Here is an 8,199-nt window from a genome sequence, read left to right as displayed (position 1 = left end):
GATAATCTTTGGTAGGCTGGAATTTAACATAAAAGTAGGCAAGGTATCTATTATACATGTCAAACACATCGGTTGCGAGCTCTGCAACAATACTAACAAAAGCATTATTCAACAGTATGTTCAACACAAGAGTTTATCAAGAATACAACCGTGGTAATATCAATGTTCATGTGAGAACAGTCTATATAAGGAATTAGGGCACACCAATCATAAAGAGAATATGCAATCTCCATTCCTCCCAAAATTTTGGTTAACCATATAACCAAATTATAACGATTATTGTTTAGTTTTTAGTAAGAAGGAAAACATGCACAAAACTGAAAAGATAATTCGAAAACAAATTTCAAAGCAAGCACGTGGCATGAGGCCACAACTGCATAGAAGGATACCACAACTACTACAGACAAGGAACTTCAGGAAACAATAAAGGCTGTAGGAAAAAAACATCATCTTCACTACTTTGCTCAGCTTAATCTCTCGGGATATAACAATACGAGTACTTATTAAGAGCTCCGTTGCAACGAAAAAGAGGCCGAAAGATCCGTCATCCACACTACCTAGCCATTGAAGTAATATAGTTCATGATAACGAAAGATGCAATAGTAAGGTTTAACCAATAAGGCAACCCAAGTTTTTAAATAATTGACCTTGAACTGGTTCTTAAAAATATCAACTAAAATATAAGTCGTTGAAAAAAACTGAGATCAAATCAAGATAAAGCACCCACACATGTGTCCAACAAATTTTTTGAGCTGCAATGGACCACAATTATATAACAAATATATTAAGTTGCATACCATCAGCAAGAAGAACATCGATTTAATCCCTAACCCCGTTAAAAACAGACATACAAAATAACTACATATTTCTTACGTTCGCTGGAAGATCTGAAGGAAAAAAACTGCTTTGTGAGGGACTCAATTCTGCAACTTTGAAGATTAGCCTATTGTGGTGAGTTAAAACTCAAAAAAATTCTCAACCAGCCAAGGCTCCCTTCTGTGAGTACTTTGTTCTGCAGCCAAAAGGACACTCTATGAGCAACAACACTTCAACCAACATCAAGCGAGAGAATCGAAGTAACCGAGTACTTAATGGCTTCACCTCAGAAGTTTGGCTAAATAAAAAAACTAAGGAATTGAATGGGGAACCATACCTACAATAACTCAGTACCCCATCTATGATGCGTGAATGAATTGGAGTACAACAACATGGTCATGCTCGGGGTGAAGAAGAACACAAGTTGCTGTACACTATTCAAAAATAGGTGTCAATTTTTTTCCCGAAATGCCTGTAGTATAACATGTAATTACCACTTACCAGAAGTCATATATTACTTAAAACTTGAGCAACCAAACGTTTTTTTATGGATATCAACTCTGAATGAGCTTCACGAAGCAAAGGTGAAGGTCGGATGGTCAAAAGATTCAATATAGATTTTACCACAGAAAATACAAAATCATGCTAAGAGATATGGTAGCTGAGCTACATGCTTCAGGAATTGCTCGCTGTCACATGTAAGCTGACCAAAGCACTCAATATAGGCCAAAGTTTGTGCCTTCAAACATAAAAAAAAAAAAAGCGGCTCATTAACCTTAGGTGATTTCAAAGATGCAGCGTATCTAGCAAAATTCAATTATCAGGTGATTTCTGCTGCTGCACATCATATGCCGGGGCCGTAACGGAGATGGGAACTGGAGCCCATCTATCCCCTTCCCATTTGATGCATATGACCATCATTAAGATATGTCGATACTAATCGACAAAATTTAGAGAACATAATATTCCTTAGTTCAAATAGAGTATCCGAAAAATAAGATGTCGTGCATTGTACACACATGGTCTAGCCATACATCACAAGAGGAAATCACATTGTTTTGTAAAGCACATATGTATTTTAGAAACCTCTTGATCTTCTTCAATATCTCCATACCTAAATTGAATTTTTTTTGAACAGACTAGAAAGACTACTCAACCTATCATTGTTTGCTTGAGCTATATTTTTTAAGAGTACCAATGGAGCATAAACATTACATAGAAGAATCTTTCCCCGTGGCATGGTTGAATTCTCGTCAAACAATCCGTAAGCATATAAAAGAGAATCTGTACACACAAAGACACGATATGTTGTAGGGATCTAAAAAGAGGAGCCCGCAAGAAGCCCCTTGGCCCTTGCGGCGAGGTCGGATGGAGCCGAGATGCGAGGTCAGCCGCCGCGGCGCCCGCCCTTCTCCCGTTGACCACCTTGGAGGATAAAAAAAGGAGTGCAGCAGCATCGTCAGCTCAGCCATGGGGAGAGGAATAGGGGAGGACAAGAGTGACCTAGGTGAGGCTAACGCCATCTTACCTCAGGCCGTTGCCGTATGTGTCTGTGGTGATGGCCGAGAGGTGCAGCTTGTGCTCCTCCCGTTGAGCAGAGGAGTCAGGAGTGAGAGCACCAACTCCGCACGCGCCGGTGACGGAGATGGCGCACGGCAGGTGCGCGAGACCGACGAGGGAGAGGATGACGGGAGAGAGGACTGAGGCCGCGCTGCGCCGGCCGCCGGGACGGGAGCGTCGCATCCGGGAGAGGCGGCTAGGGTTTTTTTACTTTGGGCTGGCCCATTTATATGGTGCGGTGAAAACGAATGAACGGACGTGATTCGCTTTGAAGTACCATCCAACGGCTACCATCTCAAATCGCTGTGAGGCCCCCTATGGGGGGCATCATATACAACGTTAGATACCTACATGTTTTGCTCACACTTTATAATAATTTTATGCATTTTCCGGAACTAACCTACTAACAAGATGCCGAAGTGCCAGTTCCTGTTTTCTGCTGTTTTTGGTTCCAGAAAGGCTGTTCGGGCAATATTCTCGTAATTCGACGAAACGAAGACCAAACATCATAATTCACCGAGACGGACCAGGGCACCGAAGGGGAGTCAGAGGGGAGGCCTGGGGCCCCCAGACCATAGGCCGGCGCGGCCTGGAAATGGGGCGCGCCATCCTATGGGGTGGGACCCCCAGGCGCCCTCCTGCGCCGCCTCTTCGCCTATATAAGCCCTTTCGACCTAAAAACGTGATACCAATTGATGAAACTCCAAAAGGACTCCAGGGGCGCCGCCGCCATCGCGAAACTCCAATTCGGGGGACAGAATCTCTGTTCCGGCACGCCGCCGGGACGGGGAAGTGCCCCCGGAAGCCATCTCCATCGACGCCACCGCCTCCATCATGCTCCGTGAGTAGTTCCCCCATGGACTACGGGTTCTAGCTGTAGCTAGTTGGTACTCTCTCCCCCATGTACTTCAATACAATGATCTCATGAGCTGCCTTACATGATTGAGATCCGTCTGATGTAATCAGTGTTGTGTTTGTTGGGATCCGATGGATTGTTACATTATGATTAGTCTATCTATATAAGTTTGTGAAGTTATTGTTGCTGCAATCTTGTTTTGTTTAATGCTTGTCACTAGGGCCCGAGTGGCATGATCTTAGATTTAAGCTCTATACTTATTGCTTAGATTGTATCTACAAGTTGTTTGCACATGTCTATGTCCGGAACCCGAGGCCCCAGAGTGACAGCAACTGGGATAACCGGAGGGGAAGGCTTAGATGTGAGGATCACATGTTTTCACGGAGTGTTAATTCTTTGTTCCGGTGCTCTATGATACGTCTCAAACGTATCTATAATTTCTTATGTTCCATGCTACTTTTATGATGATAATCACATGTTTTATACACATTATATGTCATTATTATGCATTTTCTGGCACTAACCTATTGACGAGATGCCGAAGAGCCGCTTGATGTTTTCTCGCTGTTTTTGGTTTCAGAAATCCTAGTAAGGAAATATTCTCGGAATTGGACGAAATCAACGCCCAGGGGCCTATTTTTCCACGAAGCTTCCAGAAGTCCGAAGAGGAAACGAAGTGGGGCCACGAGGTGGCGCCACACTAGGGCGGCGCGGCCCAAGCCCTAGCCGCGCCGGCCTGTTGTGTGGGCCCCTCGTGATGCCCTCTGACCTACCCTTTTGCCTACATATAGCCTTCGTCGCGAAACCCCCAGTACCGAGAGCCACGATACGGAAAACCTTCCAGAGACGCAGCCGCCGCCAATCCCATCTCGGGGGATTCAGGAGATCGCCTCCGGCACCCCGCCGTGAGAGGGGAATCATCTCCCGGAGGACTCTTCATCGCCATGATCGCCTCCGGATTGATGTGTGAGTAGTTCACCCCTGGACCATGGGTCCATAGCAGTAGCTAGATGGTCGTCTTCTCCTAATATTGCTATCATGTTCGATCTTGTGAGCTGCCTATCATGATCAAGATCGTTTATTTGTAATCCTACATGTTGTGTTTGTTGGGATCCGATGGATATTGAATACTATGTCAAGTTGATTATCAATCTATCATATATGAGTTGTTTATGTTCTTGCATGCTCTCCGTTGCTAGTAGAGGCTCGGCCAAGTTGATACTTGTGACTCCAAGAGGGAGTATTTATGCTCGATAGTGGGTTCATGCCTCCATTAAATCCGGGACAATGTGATGTAAAGTTCTAAGGTTGTGGATGTGCTTGTTGCCACTAGGGATAAAACATCGATGCTTTGTCTAAGGATATTTGTGTTGATTACATTATGCACCATACTTAATGCAATTGTCTGTTGCTTGCAACTTAATACCGGAAGGGGTTCGGATGATAACCTGAAAGTGGACTTTTTAGGCATAGATGCATGCTGGATGGCGGTCTATGTACTTTGTCGTAATGCCCTGATTAAATCTCATTGTACTCTTCATGATATATGTATGTGCATTGTTATGCCTTCTTTATTTGTCAATTGCCCAACTGTAATTTGTTCACCCAACATGCTATTTATCTTATGGGAGAGACACCACTAGTGAACTGTGGACCCCGATCCTATTCTTTACATCTGAAATACAATCTACTGCAATTATTCTTTACTGTTCTTCGCAAACAATCATCATCTTCCACACAATACGGTTAATCCTTTGTTCACAGACAAGCCGGTGAGATTGACAACCTCACCGTTACGTTGGGGCAAAGTACTTTGGTTGTGTTGTGCAGGTTCCACGTTGGCGCCGGAATCCCTGGTGTTGTGCCGCACTACACTTCGCCGCCATCAACCTTCAACGTGCTTCTTGGCTCCTCCTGGTTCGATAAACCTTGGTTTCTTTCTGAGGGAAAACTTGCTACTGTCCGCATCACACCTTCCTCTTGGGGTTCCCAACGGACGTGTGTTAATTGCACGCATCAAGCATATTTTCTGGCGCCGTTGCCGGGGAGATCAAGACACGCTGCAAGGGGAGTCTCCACTTCCAATCTCTTTACTTTGTTTTTGTCTTGCTTTATTTTATTTACTACTTTGGTTGCTGCACTAAAACAAAACACAAAAAAATTAGTTGCTAGCTTTACTTTATTTACTGTCTTGTTCTCTATATTAAAAACACAAAAAAATTAGTTACTTGCATTTACTTTATCTAGTTTGCTTTATTTACTACTGCTAAAATGAATACTCCTGAAAATACTAAGTTGTGTGACTTCACAAACACTAATAATAATGATTTCCTATGCACACCTATTGCTCCATCTGCTACAACAGCAGAATTCTTTGAAATTAAACCTGCTTTACTGAATCTTGTTATGAGAGAGGAATTTTCTGGTGTTAGTTCTGATGATGCTGCTGCCCATCTTAATAATTTTGTTGAACTATGTGAAATGCAAAAGTATAAGGATGTAGATGGTGACATTATAAAATTAAAATTGTTTCCTTTCTCATTAAGAGGAAGAGCTAAAGATTGGTTGATATCCTTAAAGAGCACTAAGCTCCCAGGGTTGGCGACGTTCCTGGTTACGCTGCAGGTCGCTTTCACGGGACCCACCTCGTGTGCCTGCGTGCCAGCGCAAATCGGCGTCGGTTGCGCGTGACGTGTACAAGCGAGCAGAAGCCTCGCGGGGAAGTCGGTTTAGGTTTCTTTGACCAGGCCTCGGTCTTTCTCCTCCTTTTTCTCCCGAGGCGGTGGTTTCCCTTCGTCTTGTTCCTCCCGCTTCCTCGCCTTCTGAGCTTCGTCGGTGCGGTTGACTCTTGGGTGCGGCCGCTGCGGAGGTTTGTGTCCTCCGGGGCTGCTTGTTCTCCTCTATGTTCTCTTTTCTAGATTCTTTTTCCATGGTGTTGTGGGGGTTGCTCCGGTGGAGCAGGTCGCGGGCCGGGGCGCCTCTGCTGTGTGGTCGCGTGTGTGTGTGTCGTGGATCTGCGACGGCCGTCGGTGCGGCGACTGCCCGGAAGTTGAGGTCGATTCACGGATGAGATGTTGGTCTCTATGTGGATTTGTGGATTTTGGGGTTGCTGGCCTTCGTGGTTGATTTTCTTCGATTGATGGTCACTGGGTTCATGTTGTCGTTTTGGTCAAAGCGTGTGGGTGTGGGTGGGCTGTACGGGGAGGATTTTGGGGTCGATTTCTTTCTATTTGTACGGCGAATCGGTTCCTGCCGATGTTCTGTATAGCGTGCGTGTGGGTGGCATGCACGGACCGCGATTTTTTGGATGCCTGTGCTTGGGTTGGGGTGGATTTGCCCTGTGTTTTTCTAGCAGCTCTGTTTCTCTTCGCCAATGGCGTTCATGTTTCAGCGAGTGCGGCGTGTTGGTGAGGATCATTTGGGTGCTCTGGATTTTGCAGTAAGAGGGCGAGGCCAGATGAGCACATCAGGATGAGAAGCCGCAGAGGAAGGTGAAGAGAGAGATGTGCTCGACGAAAAGTTTAGTCAATTGTGGCTCAAACGTATGGCTGCCTCCGCTACCAAGAGTGTTCAGACATGAGGTGATGATGCAGCATAAAATTGTTTCTTCATCTTCCTCTTTGCGTCAATGACACTGGATCCTCCGTGTACAATTCTGAGAGTCATCAATATTGTGTGTTATATATGGCTTGTTCATGCTGATCCAATTGGTTCAATGATTATCATGGGAACATGAAAACACTTTAGAAGTATTTTAATTCGGTTTTGCTATGTCTCAGTCAACTGAGATTTTCTTAAGTCTAAGTCACTTACAAAAATGTGTTTTGAGTTGCACTTTTCTGTTAAAAAAGTGCAATTGCACTTTTCTGATAGAAATGTGCAACTGAACCAAGTTGCACTTTTTTTGAACTGTAGTTGCATTTTTCTGAGTTGACTAAGACTTAAGAAAATCTCAGTCAACTAAGACATAGGCACACCCATTTTAATTTGTATATGCCCCAAGATTTGAGAGGCTGCTATTGGCATTCACACTGGAATTATTACTCTAACATGTGCTAGATGGTGGCCTTTGTCCTGAACTCGCCTTGCCCGCGTAAACCCAACATCTGCTGGATGGTGCCGCTGGTTTTGCTCTTATCACATGCAAGCGATGTGTCTCTTCTCTTTCCGATCAGATCCGGGCTCTATTTTCTGCGAGGAATCAAATCAGATTTTGTTGGCCTTTGTTGTTTGCAGTAAATTTTATATGCTTTCAGTGTCAAATAAAACATACGTTAACTTGGCTAATTTGCATGTGTACGCGCAGGAAGAACTGAACTAACAGTGCAACCTCACATTCATAGATCAAGGTCAGCTTTTCTGCAATAAAAAAATGAACATCTCTAGCAGAGCCATGGCACTTATTTTCTTGGATCGTATTTGTCTGTTAAATCTCAGACCTATCTTACTCTGTTAAATCTCAGACCTATCAGACAGAGTATATATTAATCTGTTGCAGCTTGTCCCCTATGATTTGTACATATTAAGTCCTAAAATGTTGAGTTTTCCAGTAGATTAAAGTTGCTGACTTCAACGTTTAGCATTTGGATGGAACAAATCATGCATTAAGTCCTCCATATATGTATTCATAGATGGAGTGTATATGTGTTAAGTCCTAAATCCTCCAACAGGATATGCATATCTTAGAAGGACAAACTAATGAGCTATGTTCCGCTTGATTTTTTTCTAATAGTGTTGTATGCACAGATGGAGTGTATACACAGTAAGGAGGCAAGAAAACTGCTTTTCCAGTACTATTTTGAAGCAACGAGGAGATCGAACTATGATGGATAGACCTCTTACTGAGTATTCCTCATATTTGTACTTTGTTAGCTTTAACGCCTTCCATTCTTTTTTAATGATGTCCTACATAATTAAGAACCTATTTAAGTTGGTCTCTGTACAATTTATGGTTTCTTCTGCAGGCT

At 43.8% G+C, this 8,199-nt stretch overlaps 1 long non-coding RNA gene across 1 annotated transcript; it reads left to right on the top strand.

Moving 5' to 3' along the window:
- The first annotated feature begins 5,987 nt into the window (after positions 1–5,987).
- LOC124679399 lies at positions 5,988–6,954 on the top strand. The gene is made up of 2 exons (XR_006994969.1): positions 5,988–6,101; positions 6,673–6,954. It is a non-coding gene; the product is annotated as an uncharacterized LOC124679399 (long non-coding RNA).
- The last annotated feature ends 1,245 nt before the right edge of the window (positions 6,955–8,199 follow it).

The sequence above is a fragment of the Lolium rigidum genome, chromosome 7, assembly GCF_022539505.1.
Source record: "Lolium rigidum isolate FL_2022 chromosome 7, APGP_CSIRO_Lrig_0.1, whole genome shotgun sequence".
NCBI lineage: Eukaryota > Viridiplantae > Streptophyta > Magnoliopsida > Poales > Poaceae > Lolium > Lolium rigidum.
This window is presented reverse-complemented; position numbering and strand designations above follow the sequence as displayed.